This window comes from Sceloporus occidentalis, unplaced genomic scaffold, assembly GCF_023333645.1.
Source record: "Sceloporus occidentalis isolate IW3139 unplaced genomic scaffold, rSceOcc1.0.p SCAF_1, whole genome shotgun sequence".
In the NCBI taxonomy this organism is placed as follows: Eukaryota; Metazoa; Chordata; class Lepidosauria; order Squamata; family Phrynosomatidae; genus Sceloporus; species Sceloporus occidentalis.
Genome location: NW_028316981.1, coordinates 143,021,886 through 143,038,794, shown reverse-complemented (window position 1 = coordinate 143,038,794; position 16,909 = coordinate 143,021,886).

Here is a 16,909-nt window from a genome sequence, read left to right as displayed (position 1 = left end):
GCAGGCGTCAATGACAATCCCAAAGCCAGAACTAATTTTCCCTGCCAATATTCCATATGTCCGTTAGCATCAGGTGTAGAGAATCTGCCACCTCTGGTGTAGAGAATCTGCCACCTCTGGAGCTAGTTGCCTGAATCGCTCCATCTGCATACAAGAAATAGAATCAGGAATCTCATTATCAATTCCAGGGAGGCTGCGAAGAGAATGTTATGCGACAAGCAATGCAATGTGAATGCACATTTTAATCTCATGACTTTATGTGATCTAGAGGTCAGTGAACTCACTACTTGTACAAACACCATGTTGTCACACCAGAGTTGGCCAACTCGCTTGTCCATAAATGTACGACAACTAAAATGGGGAACAATTGCAAGAATGTTAAGTCTAAAGTAATATCTGATTGTAATTATTGCACAGGCCACCTGTGGGCATACCATCTTTTCAAAAAGTGGACTAGAAAGCCTATTGAACCTGTATTATCAGAAAATATGTAGCTGGGCATCTAGCTTCTTAACCTCTCTCCAAATGGTTATACCACTGAACTTATCTAAGAATAGATCAAATGGTGGATAGTTTGCATCAACCTTGTCCTATGGTAAGGGTGTGAAATCCCACCAAAGGCATCACAGAGACATCTTAAGAAGGCCCTACCTGGGGCCACAACCCTAAAGTTGAAATTAAAGTGGCCAATGAGCTCTTGAAATTCCCTTAGTGTTGCCTTTCTAAGGGAAGCAAAGCAGTTGACCCTCTACCAGCATTGGTTAACCATATCTATAATTTTACCTAGGAAGGTAAGCTATTGGCATGGCCCTCTGTCTTACTTTGGTGAGAAAGGAACCCCCAACTCTCCAGCTAATGTTTCAAAACACTGTAGTAATTGGAGACACTGTCCAGAGCTAGATGCCCCCGTGAACAGGAAATCATCTAAATAATGTATAACCCCTTTTAAGCCCAATTTGGTCTTAAACACCCATTTCAAAAATGTGCTAAACATTTGAAAATTTGAACAAGACATTCAGCACCCCATAGGAAGTGTCAGATCCATATAAAATGTACCACCAAAACTAAAACCTAACCAATCAAATTTGCCTGGGTGAACTGGCAACAGGAGAAAAGCTGAATATCACATTTTGCCAACTCTGCTTTCAATCCGTATTTGTTGACTTCCCTCATGGAAGTGCCAAAGAGATATATTTAACAGTAGCCAATTGGTGTGGAATGGCATCCTTAACACAGTCTCTCTTGGTAAAAGAAAGATGATGTCAAAGCTGGAATTTCCCCAGTGTCTTCTTAGGGACTATCCCAATAGAGAGACCCACAGGTCTGGAACAGGAGGTTCCTGGAAGAGTCCAATCAACCTATCTTCGGAAACTTCCTTGATTATCATTTATATACCAGGTATCCCATTTGCCTAACTAATTTTAAGTTAGGAGCCAAAAAGGGGGACGAAATATCACAAAAAGGGGATCTTCAAACCATAAGTAAAACCTTTTAACAAGAACAATGCAGCCTCTCTGATGGGATAACGTTTCAGCCAGATAGAGAAGGTATCAGCATCTAATGAGCTAGGTCCCTTTTGTAGCAGGGGTGGCAGGGCCACCTACCTTTCTCGTATCTTGGTCCTTATGTCCCATTTGTCCCCTTATCAGGGTGCAGTTATTAAAGGATTCATTCCCTCCACACAATGAGCAGTCATGCTTAAACCTACAGGGCTTTCGGTTACAGACACCCTGTGAGCCAAACTCCCAGCATAACAGTTTTTGTTGTTGGCTTGTTGGTCCTGAACCATGAAAGGAAGACAAAACAGGCGTTTTCTGGACCAGATGTCCACTATGCAAGTGCTCACCTTGTGTAGGCCTAGCAGAAGGGGAAGATGGCACCCCTGTAGCCATGGAAGTCCCAGGTATCGGGTTAGGCTGTGATACAGCCTGCAACTGGCCTGGACCCCGTGGTCAAGTGACCAGTGATGAAAGAAACTGTTGCTCAAGTTCCTCACCTGGTGAAATGTCTGAAACATTACCATCCACTGTAGTTCGCTCACCCTCTGGAAGCCTCCTGACACATTGACTGCGAAGAACCCTCATCTTGGGCTTGTAACTGCTCAAGGGGAGTAAGACGAGAGCAAACTTTGTTAAATAATCTCTTTTGTTCCAACATCACAGCTGACATATGCCCAGAAGATGCATTTGGAACATATTCCACCCTCTCAGATTCCAAAGCCTGCAACCTGGATAACACTGAATCCCAATGAATATCTTTATCACTATCCTCCTCTTTGGGGGCAGGGCCCTTCTCCCTCTATTCCTTTCTTTGGAGCTATTAGCAATTACTTTAACTGAGTAAATGATAGTTCCTATTATAAGGATGTGCTCCAAAAAACAAAGGCCATACTGAACAGAACAAACTTGAATTGCATAATATATCACCCATCCCAACATTAATGAATGTATATGTTTGTGTCACCAGCCATCCTTGTATTTAACGGTGGACTCCCCTCCAAATATCATCCATACTGGACCCAGCTTAGCATAAAAATTAATTTGAAAATGGCTGATTAACACTTGACATGTGGAACTGGGGTCCCCTGAAATTGTATGACACCCCTTGTAGAAGCACAGACATCCTCTCAACAAGGCTGACAATGTGACAATAATAAATGGCTGGGGGAAACAACAACAACAACAACAACAATAATAATAATAATAATAAATGGCTGCCACACTGATAGTAAAGGGGGGGTAGCCAGCACAGAATGCTGTTATAAAGGGAATTAAGCACCAGCTGCCCTTGCGTTTATTTGCAGACTCCCTCCCAAAAAATGTCCAGGCCAACCTGGCTTAGCATGAAAATTTTATTCCAAAATGACTGACTACAGATTGTTATGGCAATCTGGGGCCCTCTATAGTTGTTTGACACCCGCAACTGAGCCAGAAACCTCCCCAAACAAGTCTGGGAATGCAGTTATATAAACTGGCTGCCAATACAAAATGGCTACTGAGCCTCAACCAAATCAGCAAGGGAGGGCAGCCAGCACTGAATGCTGTTATAGCATGAATTAAACACCAGCTTAGCATGAAAACTTTTATTCCCAAATGACTGATTAGAGATTGTTATGCCAAACTAGGGCCCCTGGAGATGCATAGCACCCTCACTGAGCCACAGGCCTCCCCAGAAGAAGGCTGCAAATGCAGCTATAGAAAATGGCTGCCAATAGAAAATGGCTGCCACACTTATCAGCAGCAAGGGAGGCAGCCAGCAGTGAATGAAACACCAGCTGCTCTTGTGTTTGTGGGCACACTCCCCTACAAAAACCATCTGGGCAAACCCAGCTTAGCATTAACCTTTTTAGCCTAAAATAAGACTCAGAGGTGGCATTGCCACTTCTTTCCTCTGAAATATAACCTGCAGCATTTGGTATTCACTGGTGGTCTCCCACCCAAATACTAACCAGGGCAGACACTGCTTAGCTCCCAACATCAGACAGGATCTGAGTCCTTTAAGGTATCAGTGGAATAGGTCTGATTGAGGATTGTTATGTAAAGTTGGGGCCCTCTGCAGTGGAAGGACCCTCCTCACTGAGCCACAGGCCTTCTTCCCACAACAAGGCTGCAAGGCAGCTATATGAAATGGCTGCCAATGCAAAATGGCTGCCAAGCCTCAAACCAAATGGCTACTGAAACTATTAACAGGGGGAGGAAGGTAGCAGGCACAGAACTTGAAGGGGATATTCTCTTCCTCCCCCAGAAGCCCAACTGAGGGCTGCTGTGAAGAAGGACCCAAGCCCCCTTCCCAGCCCCATCACTTAGCCTCCAGAGATCTCTTGTCCTGCCAAGGGCTTCCCACAATCAGGCCAGCTGGCTCCCTGCTGGCTTTCAGGCCCCTCTTCTCCAAGGCTGGCCAAAGGAGTGCTGGGCAGGAACAGGCATCTCAGGCCTCCTTCCTGCTCCAGCGTTTGAAGCCAAGTGAGAGGAGTTTGGGCAGGGAAGCCCCAAGCAAGCTAAACCCCGCCCCCTCCTCTCCCAACAGCCAGCAGAGCATGCTGTTTTCCTTTAACATGCTGGTCTCTAATGAGAGGCCAGCAAAATCTCCTCCCCAGCCCAAATGGTCGGGGAGAAGCATTCTGCCTTTTCTCTGTCCCGTTAGCATTTTGCCATCTTCTCCACGCAGTGGCCCTACCATTTCCTTCTTCTTCCTTTTGCTGCGGACATATCCAAACAAGCCCTTTTTATTGTTTTTAACCCCTCTAGCAAGCCTGAGTTCATTCTGCACTTTAGCTTTTCTGACTTTACCCCTACACAGGCTCACTATTTGTTTGAATTCCCCTTTGGTGATTTCCCCATTTTTCCATTTCTTATACATGCTCCATTTAAAACCTAGCTCAGTTGAAAGTTCCTTAGTCATCCATCCTGGTTTTTTGAGAAACCTCCCATTTTTCTTCCTCACTGGAACTGTTTGAAATTGTGCCTTCAGGATCTACCTTTTAAGAAACTCCTATCCATCCTGAACTCCCTTATCTTTTAGTATTCCTGATCATGGAATCACCCCCAGTATTTCTCTCAGTTTACTGAAATCCACTCTTCTAAAGTCTAGAATGCGTGTTTGACTATGCCTGGCTTCTCTTCCACTGTATAACAAACTCCAGGAGAACATGGTCACTTCCACCTAATGATCCCACCACTTGCACCCCATTAACCAAGTCATCCTTGTTGGTTAGGATCAGAGCTAAAATAGCTGATCCCCTTGTTGCCTCTTCCACCTTTTGGAAAATGAAATTGTCCTTGAGGCAAGTGAGGAATTTGCTAGACCTTGAGGATTTGGCTGAGTTTGAATTCCAGCAAATTTCAGGATAGTTGAAGTCACCCATCACTACTATATCTCTCCTTTCTGAGTGTGTAGTCATCTGTTCTAGAAAGACGTCATCCAATTCCTCCATCTGACTGGGTCATCTGTAGTAGACTCCCACAATAACATTGTTATTGTTGTTTTCCTCTCCTTTAATTTTTATCCAGATGCTCTCCACCTGGCTTCCAGGATTGATGACTTGGATCTCTTCACTGGTGTAAATATCCCTGACTTATAATGCTATTCCTCCTCCTTTCCTGTTTGGCCTGTTTCTCTTGAAAAGGTTATACCCCTGTATTTCTACATTCCAATCATGAGACTCATCCCGCCAGGTTGCAGTGATGCCTATTATATCATATTTGCTTTGTTGTACTAGGAGTTCAAGTTCATCTTGCTTATTTCCCATGCTCTGTGCATTAGTGTAGAGATATCAAAGTCCATGTGCCCCCTTTCTGCCTGTGCAAGATTTTTTGCCTCCCACTGTTGGGTCCTTACACTCTTTAACTTGTTCCCTTTCACATTTGAAGAGTCCAGGGACTTCCATGTGATTGGGAACTATTGATGGGTTTCTCCTGTCAGTGAAAAAGGACGTCCCAACCACACTTGCAAGACACAGCAAAAATGGGTCAGAGGCAACATCATGTGATAAGTATTTCCAAAGGCACTCTTTTATCACTATAACTGCTATTTAAATGCTGCAATTAGTAATCTCCAAAGACACAACATAGTACATAGACAAAGGCACAACTTAGATTCTATCCAATCTTCCTCAGGCTCCAAACATAAAAAGCTAAAGAAGCCCTTCCCTGTGTTCCATCAGTTAGAGCAACATGCTATGTGAGGATATGGGAGAGAGACTTCTCTGCTGTGGCATCCCAGTTAAGGATGCCTTTGGAGGCCTGATTGGTGCCAACATTGCTGCTGATTAGTAAAAGCATGGTTGTTTACAAAAGCTTTTGTGGCCTAACTGATTAAAAAAAAACCTCCCATGCACATGGTTTCAATTCATTTAAAACTATTTTAATCTTTCTAATATGTCTTTCAATTTGTTAATTGTTTAATGTTTTTAGCCTTTTAAAATTATTTTAATTATGGTGCTTTACAGACCGCCCAAAAAGGGCGGTTTGCCGGCGCCGCTGCTTGCTGCATCCGGGAACTGCAGCAGCCAAATCACACGATTCCCGGACGCAACAAAAAGAATCCGAAAAAGAGGCTTCTTTTTGCGCCGTGAAAATGGCGCCCCAAAGCGCCAATGGTGCACTGGCGGCATCATTTCCACCGCACGACATGCGGACGCTAGGTGTCTGAGATGTCAAGATGGCAGCGCCCGTGAAGAACAGGCGCCACCATTTTGTATGCACCAAGTTTTGTATGCCCTTTCTAACCCTAGTACGTGTGCGGCACATACTTTTTGCCCGTTTGTAATGGGCCGATGTTTACTATTTTAAATCCATTAGATTTGTTTTATTGTACGCCACCCTGACATCTTTGGATAAAGGGTGGGATGTAAATATTGAAATAAATAATACATAAAAGAAATCAATATCTGAGATGGAGAAGGATGTGGAATGTACATGTTTCATAATGCTCACCTCATTTCATTAGTGGACATTGCGGGTCACCATGACTGATATTTCACACCAAGGAATTATGATGCTCAGCAACACCTCTAACACTGATTATATTAAAAGACCTTTCAGCTTCATTGGCTCCCCTTTGCTCTCTATGGTATAAAGGTAGCCTATGTGCATGCTCTAAGTGGTTTATGGATTATGGTGCCAATCACTGGGGTTAATTACTTGGGTCACCATGTTGATTTTGGTCATAATTGAACCTAAGAACCTAGCTTATTACTCCCATTATCCAAACATCACCATCTTAGTATAGCTCAGACCCTTTGTTTTCCTTTAGTAGCATTTTAGAAGACACTATTTCATACCTTTCTAGTCTTAATGTACTATTCATAAAACAGTCAAACACACACACACACACACACACACACACACACACACACACACATACATAGAGGCATGCATACATATAGAACACTAGGAAATTGGAAATGATTCTATTCCTAGTTGTTCAGATTCAAAATAGTCTCATGGTTCCATAGCAGTTCCAGCAAAAATACAGCAACATGTGCTGTATTTTTGAATCATGATTCACCTGACTATATGCATGAATGCATATGTGAAGGGAAAGATTTCTCTTATTTTTAGGGAAATTCGTAGTAATACAACACTGGGGGGGGGGGGGGAACCACTGTGGTTACTTTTTATGATGAGTGGGAATTATGAAATTTTCTAGATACTGTTGGATTGCAACATGTGAGCCCTACCCAGCACAGCCAATGTTGATGAACGCCAAGAGCTGCAGTCCACCAACATCTGAAGAAGTGTGTGATTCCCACTCTTGTTTTATGACATCTCACCTGCTCATGGCTTAGTGCAGAGGTGGTCAGCTTGTCCCTCTCCAAATGTTGTTGGACTATAATTCCTACCAGCCAGCGCTGCATATGGCAAATGATGATGGAAGGTCAAAAGTCGAACTACAGCTGGCATCCTGTTGCTTAGTTGCAACTAGAGTAGAACCATTTGATCAATTGTTGAATGGAGAGACAACATAAAACTAAATCTAATGTATTCAATAGTCCTACTCTAGTTAGGACCAAAAGGGAATTTAGGGAGGCTACATGTTACCTACTGATGTATTATCAAAAAATAAGAGGAACCAATGTATGCATCTGAACTTGTGATGGAAGAAACCATCCATATATGCAATATACTGTCTTCAAGTTATCAGAAAACATGAACATGTACATTTACCTTTAGAGGTGAGACCTAATCGGTCTAATTAGAATGAACACTAATGTTATACTCAGGTTCTTTGGAGGTCTTGCGTGTACTCCATGAGCTGCTACTCATTAAAAGACTGTTCACCAGCATTATTACCTGCACAGTTTACTTTTAAGCAATTAACCTTACATCTCACAGCACAGTAAGAATGGGTAAATTAGTTTCCCTGAAAGATGGGAAAAGTAAAAGAAAAATCTACATTATATCAACTAGTCATTGATGTTAAGTTGTGTATTAAACACACACATTATAATTAGGAGGATTTCATAAAGAAAACATGACTGGTTTTAACATGTTTTACAGCAGGCTCATCATATCCATTGGAGTTTGGTTCCAGGACCCCTCCCCTCCTCTTGGATAACAAAATCCATAGATGCTTAAAACCCATTAAATACAAAGGCATAGTAAATTATGTCCCTTATATACAATGGTAAAATCAAACTTTGCTTTTTGGAATGTACATACAGTGGGTCCATAGTTGAATCCATGGATACAAAGTTCATGGACACAAAGGACCAACTGTATAATCCTCTTCAAAGCACTATTTTAAACTGAGTCTGGGACTTAGAATTTAGGCCTGAATGCTATTGGCCCACATGTGGTCTTGGGAGATTACTGCATTGAGTTTAAGGCACCTTACCCTGATGGGATTCAGGCACCTTTAATTTTAAAAATGGGTGTTATTGAACTCAACCATGACCAGGCAAATGCAGCCCATATACAACCCAGATGCCAGCTGGGTTTATCGTACAGCTTTTAAAAAATGGGATTTTCCCATTATTGCAAAACCACAGAAAAAGCCCAGCTAGCATCTGGACTGTATACAGGCTCAATTCACCCACACACAACTGAGTGTGATAACACCCGTTTTTAAAATTAAAGGCACCTGTATCCCATAAGGTGCCCTAAAGTCAATGCGCTAATCAGTGTCTGCTCCTCATGATGTAACTTTTAGTGCTAGTTTTGCAGAATGTGCAAGTAATAACCACTTTACTCAGAAAACTATTTCTCTGCGTCCATGGATTTCTGTTGATGTACAGAAGTGTAATCAGACTGTAACTGAGTTTACCCAGTGATGCTCATCTCTGTAAAAGAAACCAGTTGACAAGAGATAAAGCTCACATCATTTTTACTGTTTTATTTTTTTGGGGGGTGGGGGGGTGGGGTGGGGAGTTGTATCTCTGAAGTTTCCAGAAGAACTGTTTGTGATGATTTGTCTTGGGGCTGGATCAGATCCTGAGTTTCCATGGCCTCCTCAGAAAGAGAGAAGCCATTCACAGAGTCATCATGAAGTTAACGTGGGATGTGGGGGAGCCTTTTGCTTGACTGATTTTATTGGAATACAACACTCATCATCACATGGCCATAGTATCTGGGGTTGATTGCAGTTAGAATCCAACAGTATCTGGACATCTTTCTGGAGGTTCACCTCTGATCTACAAAAATTACATCAGATCCTTATGGCATGACTGGGGATTCAGAATTAGGAGGCATTTCATCTTGTACCATATTTACTCTGGCTGAACCTAGAATCATTTCTCCCACTATGAGGTCTGGGGAAGATAAGTTTGAATCCAAGCAATTTTGCCCATGGTTTTCAAATGGCAAGGGTGTCAGGCAAGGCTGTATTTTATCACTTTGTCTATTTAACTTATATGCTGATCATACATAAAGTAGGATTTGATTTGGGGAAAGGAGGTATGAAAACTAGAGGACAGAATATCAAGAATTTAAGATACGCATATGACACCATACTATTAGCAGAAAATAGCAAAGACTTGGAAGGTTTACTGAAGAAAGTCAAGGAAGAAAGTGCAAAGGCAGGTTTGCTGATTAACACTGAGAGAAAAAAATAATGACCACAGATGATTTACATAATTTTAAAGAAAACAATGAAGATATTGAAATCATTCAAGATTTTCCATATCTTGGCTCAGAAGCTAATTAAAACGGAGACTACGGTCAAGAAATCAGAAGAAGATGACGACTTGGAAGGACAGCTGGAAGGATGCTGGAGAAGAGTTCTACAGTTACCATGGAATGCTAAAAAAGAAAAATGTGCAGAAGAAAACACGATTTTGTGGAAAACTACCACCACCCAATTTTCCTATACAGAAATTAGTGTGTGTGTGTGTGTGTGTGTGTGTGTGTGTGTGTGTGTACATGTGCACAGGCACAACAGAATCCATGTGTTTTTCTTCACAGAATAATTCCTCTGCAACAGATTGAGACATTGCATGCTAGGAGGAAAATGACACAAAATTTTCACTGTCCTGTTATTCTTCCTGATAAGGTTTCCTGAATCTTGGGAAGCCAGTTCTTTCCATGAGAAACAAATAATTAAGTATATTCTTTCCATTCCTAGTCTGAAGACAGAAGAACTGCTTACCTTCATTATAAGGGAAGATCTAGTCATATATTCAGGGCTAGAGACTGAGAAGGGAACAGATTGGTTGATTTCAACCATATTGATTGTACTGGTGGCTGGTAGCATTCTTTTCAGTGGAGGAGTGACTCTACTAGCCAGGTGAACTTTATCTGGCAATAGGTTCAGGATCTTTAACATTTGGGCTAAAACCAAACTGACTAATGTACTGACATGGAAACCATCAGCCACCACTGTTTGACCAACTAAGAAGTAGTAGGTGAAAAAGGAGAGAGAGGTGGAAGCAACTTCTGATATCTTTAGAAATGAAACTAGGGATCTGGACAAACAGTAAAGTGAGGGAAAAGTCTCACTATATTAAAAAATTAATATATCAAGATCCTTACATTAAGTATGTTTACACTGAAACAGGGCTGTTTATTATGCTTATGCTAATTTTTAGTTGGCCTTTAGATTTACATTTCATTACAGTACAAAACCTTTGGCTGAGATCTTGCGTCGAGAGGCATACGTATATCATGTAACTACATCTCTCAGTGTTAATCCTCCAAACCCAACTTCCAAGCAGTGCAGCACTTCCCCCCCAACATGTCTATTTCCATGTTATCAGAGAGTGGGGAGATTAGTGGGGACACACTAATTCTCACTACTCCCATAAAAGAAACCTTTGTTGGTTCTTCTGATGTCCAGTAGGTAATACTCTTCTTGTCTTGCAGTACATCCAGTTACAGGAAAATAGCTGGACATGTTTCCATTGCTTCTCCCCCAGAGCTCTCCAACAACATGGTACTCTATTACTGAAGCTAAGAGTGAATGATGACAGCCCTTCATGCTCTTACTTGATGTCTGGAATAGCAGCAGAAGCAACAGCTGGTAGAAAATAGACTCCATTTGAATCTGCCTTCTTTTTAGTCCTCTCCTTCCAACCAGCTTCTTGGTCAGTCTCTTTCTCTCTCTCTCAATTCCTCCCCCACCCCCATATTATCCTCTCATGATGTCGCACATCTTTCTAGATCTTCTCCTCATGCTCATCACATGTTGTTAACAGCCTCTTTATTGTTATTGCCATCCATCTCTGAAGTCATCTTGCATATGACTGGGGTCCTGTTGGTGTCTTACACCTCTATTTTAAAAAAAGCTGGTCATTTTTGTCCAATGTGAAACATCTCCATTTACCTGAAGGCTGCAGAAGGCTGCTGGTGTGGATTATCAACCTATGGCTACCCATGTGCCACTCCTGAAAGTACTCCTTTGTGCATTTGGTTGTGCATTCAGTTACACAGAATTGCCATTCAGCACAAGACGTGCGTAGCACAATGTGCAACTCTATATGCAGGGATTTATATATAGTGTAGGATCTGGGGCCATTGGATATCTTCCACTTAGTAGTCCTGCCTGCAATTAACACCTGCTCTATTCTAGGACCACATATTCTCCTATGTTTCTTTCCCTCTTTTCTTCTCTCTCTGTCTCTAGCCTCTACCTGCACTCCTATCACCTTTCTCTCTTTCTCCACCTATCACTCCTTACTCTCTTGTCATTTGTCAATGCACTCCCCATCCTTTTCCTTGATTTGGTATTTTCCTTCATATATGCCCATGAAGCCAGGCATCACAGGCTTCCACTTCCTGTCCCTCTCTTCTGTTCTTTCTGTCCATTATGTTTTGTGTCACCACAGAATGAAAAACTCAGTCATGGAAGATTTCCATACCTGGCTCCATCGCTGGTCAAACGTTCTTAAAAGGTGGAGGAAGCATATGCGTCTGGAAGCCAGGCGCACTTCCTCAGTCGTGAATGGGAAGCTAGATAACATACCCCATCCCAATTCAGAATATATGTGCTGGAAACCCTAGGAATGGAAAGAAACCCGGAAGGGTGAAAACTCCAGCAATTAATGTTAACACATTTTAAAGAAAAGGTCAACAGAAGACAAACTAAGGGATGGAGCAGATGGGCAGGAAAATGTAGCTTGATCCTACTTTTCCTAAAGTGGGTTGGAACCCCGCTGCCCACATAGCCCACTCCCAAGGCAGGCTAAATGCACATGTTCTGACCACACAGTAGATTAACGCACTACCCTCTTATAGTGCTGCTGTTCCACTTTTATTGCTCTGGCTGCCTCCTGTTGCATTCTGAGGCTTGAAGTTTAATGAGGCCTAAGAGCTCTCTGGCTGAGAATTCTAAATGCCCCTATTTAAACTGCAAATCCCAGAATGCAACAGGAGACAGCCAAAGCAGTTAAAGTGGAATAGCATCACTAAAAGAGTGTAGTGCAGTAATCTACACAGTGAGGCATCATACCACTCCATTAGGTATTTTTTTTGTTGCCTCCCCACCATAGATGCACACTGTCACATGAACACACCCTGGTGACCCCCAAGTACCTCCCACATCTGCCCAGATGCCATTCCATTGGATGGCCACACCTTTGATTGGTCACATGTGTGATGTTCCACCTGTACAGGGTATTGATGCATCAGTGTGTGAGTGACACATTGGCAAAGCACAATCATGGAGGCCCCCATATGGCCCCTTCACCCCATGCCCACCTGTTGGTCCACCTGCTTTGTGTATATTGTAATTACATTCATTTAGAGTTGTCATCACACTTTCATTTCTTTGCTTTGCTGCAGCCTTTCACTCATGTTGGGGCTTTTATATGCAGCTGCAAAGATGTAAACTATCATGGGATCTGTTTGCTCTGCTTTTTAGCCCTGGAGTATGGCTTTCGTCTGGTTTCTGCCCATTTTGAAGGTGTATATCATCTAAACCCTCTGCATTCAAAGTGGTTGGAAACCACTTTATTTTGCCCATCTGTTCCACCCAGTAGAGGTGAAGCTGGGGCCAGCCTAGAGCCAGAAAACAGAGACTTCCTTATTGAATAAAGACAGCAAAGTGCATACCCGCCAACTATCCTGATTTGACAAGGGCAGTCCCAGCTACTGTTCTGTTGCCCCATTTTTGTTAGCTTTTTTTTTTAAAGTCCCAGTTTCTCCTCCTTCAACATACCCCTTTGTCCGCAACTTGCTTCAATTGCTGCAAAGTCAATTCAAAGTGCAAAAAACAGTTTGCACTTAATTAATTCACTTGGAGATGAGGAGGCAGAATCTTGTTCTTACCAGTAGGCTCAGGCAAAAGTAAACCCCTACCTTATGTGTGTTTCTTCATTAATAGCTTTTGTCATCTTGCCCAAACTCTGTTATTGCTTGGCCACACATGTCCTAGTTTTCATCTGTGAAATCATGGAGGGTGTGAAACTGGCTTGTGTGCAGTCAGTCCTTTCAAATATGAAATGTAGTTACATGGATGTATGGGTGTGATGAGATATAGTCTTCATTAACTGAATACCCTGGTTACAAGGAAGTGCATCCTCTTAGACTTTAGCTGGCTATCACCCTTTACTGCATTGTTTTTCCTTGAGCTGTGTTCAAACAGTCCATTAATGCCAGCATGGAATGAGATTGGTTGTGTTTCTCCCCGGGCTGGTTTGTTCCACCGTAATTAGGTCTGAGCTAAGGCGATTAAGAAGAATCTTAGCGATGGATTTTCTAATCCCAGTCTGAAAAGGAAATAAGCTTCTGATTTTATTTTATTTTATTTCCCCCTTGTGTCGCTTCTGTCTTTTTCTCTTGTGTGGAATTAGCAGCAGTGGGCTCCGGTACAGAAGCCAAAGCTTTGATGAGAAACCTCTGAGTCTGAACGAGTTTCTTCAGACTCTCAAATGAAGGAGAGTCTTGTTTTTCTTATCAGGAATCTGGCTTCAGTCTCTTCCTATAAGCCTCTGGTGTGATCCTGAATAAGTGTGCAGAAGTCTTTCAAGGCACACTATAGAAAGGACTATAAGAGCAGACAAAGCTGATCACAGCAGCTTTTCCTGTGCCAGAATGCCAGTATGGTGTAGCACCAGTGGCTTGAGGAACGTGCTTGGAAAAGGGAAAAAATTGAGTTCATGTCTCTAAGCAGCCTTGAATCTCACTTGGGAAGTTTCAGCCTGGTGAAAATGATTCAACTTCAAGTTAGTGTCTCTCAGCCTCTGATCTATGTGATTTGCAGCTAAAACTCACATGTGTTGAACTGAGCTCCTTGGCAAAAAAAGGCAAAATGCAAACAACAGAATATGATTAGTATAACATGATGTAACTGCAGTATTTCTGGTGTGTTTCAGGTGAAGACATTGGACAACAGTGAAGGGTTTAGAGCCCAGTTCAAATCCTTACTACTTGAGGATCAGAAGGCATCCCCAGCCTCCTAAGTAGATCCAAGCAGTGACACTGGCTGTGGTCACTTAATGCAGAAAGGTGGGGATATAAATGTTTGAAAGAAGGACAGGAAGGCAAAGAATCATCTGAAGGAAGAGTGGAAAATTCCTTTTAGCATAGTAGCTACCTTCTAGTAGCAAGATCTATACCAATTTGTCTTCTAACTGATAATATGTATATTCAAGGGCACCAGCTAAAGCTGAGATGGTTTTCTCTCCTTGGGCTCCCTGGAGGCCATGTCAACTGCCCCCAAATTGAAGAAAACAAAATTGGAAATAGCAAATCCACTTCTAGATTTGAAATAAATGTTTTTCTCTCTTTTCTTCCTCTTTTTTTTAAAATGTGGACCAATTTAGTGGCTCAACAACCTATTTAAAAGGTGAATTGCCAGTTTTTGGAGCCTTCCAGAGTCTTCCTGCCTCCCACCCTCCCTTCCTTCCTTTTTTGCCAGAAGAAGAGCAGTTTTGGAGTGAAGGGTGCACAGAAGTCATAAAAACACACTCGGACACTGCTTTGTCCAACCCTGTTCTACAGCAGGGATGAGAAATGGGTGCAGTGGGGCTGCATATTCCACTGTCCCTTACTTTTGACTATGCTAGCCAGGGCTGGTAGGAACTGTAGTCCAACAGCATCTGGGCCAGATATTCTGTTCACATTCCACTCACACAGAGCACTGGTAATTCTTGCAAACTTTGGGGGATTACAGACGGGCGGCTCCATGCTGCCCGTCTTTGCCCCGTGCAGTGCTGTGCCAAATACACAGTGTGGCACCGATGTGCTCCCTAAAAAGAAGCTGCCTAGAGCAACTTCTTTTTAGGAGCACCAGAATGGCACTCGTGCACCATGATGCCATCACTTCCAGCGAGTGCTGTTTGGGTGCATGGATGTCCATGCGTCATTGTCATGCGCCCTGTTTGGGTGGGGCCATGGCAAGATGGCACACAGGCACTGCTAGTAGTGCTGGACATGTATGGATGCCCAGCCCTCCAGAGCCTTAAAATTGGTCCCAGGAAGGCGCTTTGCGCCAGTCTGTACTGAGCCTTTCACTGTTATTCTGTGTCAGCTGAGAGTGTGTCTCAGGAGCAGTTCAGACTAGTGGGCAAATTGTCTTTTAGGATACCATTCTACTATGACTGATCTTCTGACATAGAAATCCCCTGATGAGTTTTCAAGAAGCATCAAGGTTCCCAGAAATACAGTTGAACATTTGCTGCTTTAGAGGGGAATAAAGTCTGACCTGCCTATAAAGTACAGGCAAGGTATGAAGACAAAGGCTTGCTTCTGGTACACTGGTGATGTGGTTGCAAGCTAAAGACAAACTGCATATGATGTAAGGCTGTCAGTGTCAACTGATGAAACATTTACCTTTTATGTGATGAATCTATCGATCTGTCCCATAAATTTAACTAAATTCACTTTTCCCCAAAAAAGTCAATATGGTTGTCCTTTTGAGATAATTTACAACTGCATAAACAACTGTGACTTCATTGTTAGAAGAAAAGGCCATGTATAATATTTTCTTTGTCTCTTGCAAAACCAAATATTCTCAAAAAATGACCCAATGATGCTTTAGGCTTTAGTCCCTCAGATTAAAAACTGTCCTCACTGATTAGACTACTAAAGTTTTAGCTGACTGATCTCCAGAAAGAAACAATTACACCAACCAGGGCATTGATACAACAGCCGTGTGATTCATATGTGTTTGTGTTTTTGTGTCCTTTAGAAATTACTAGAATCCTATTAGCTTCAGGAATCTTTGGGTGGAGATTTATTACCAACCTGATAGGGACATGTTGAGCATAAAAAGATCCCTGGCAGATTAGACAAAAAGCATACCTCTAGTTCAGAATTCTGTTCCCACTGTGGCCAGACAGATGCCATTCAATTAGGGCATGAGCTCAGTAGTCCTTTCTATCCCATTTATGTTCTGGAATAACTGATGTTTAGCTAGTAGTCTTATTGTCCATGAATTTGCTTAATCTCATTTTACATCATCTTAAATTGTCATCCATCACTCTTTCTTGTAAAGACAAATTAGTTAGGTTAACATTGAGCTATTTGAACAATTCCTTCATTTTCTTTGATCCCAAGTTTAATTGGGCGATCTTGGAATTTTGTGTAATGAGGGAGGAAGAAAAACTTTGCAACGCACATGGCTATATACACTTCCGTCATATCCCCTTTGCTTGCCAAAACAATTGCATCATCCAGGGAGGCCCACCAGGGTCCTCTTGAGGTCTCAGTGGCTGATAACAATTTTACATCTGGCTTCAGTGATATAGCCAGAGAGCTCTGTGATATTCACAGTCTCCTCTGGGCAGGAATAGTCATGGATGAGGTAGTGGCTTCAGCAGCTCTGCAGAGGCAGAAGTGGGGTACCATCTTCTGCAGCATCCACAAATAGACATACATAGGTGTAGGGTTTACTTATGTGTGCGTATGCCACTAACAGGATCCCAACCATTGTATTTTATCTTTGGAATGCAGTTTCATTACATCATAACTCACATAACTAGTTGTAGGTAACTATGCTGTGTGTAACTTCTTAGTTGCATGCTCTGATTATT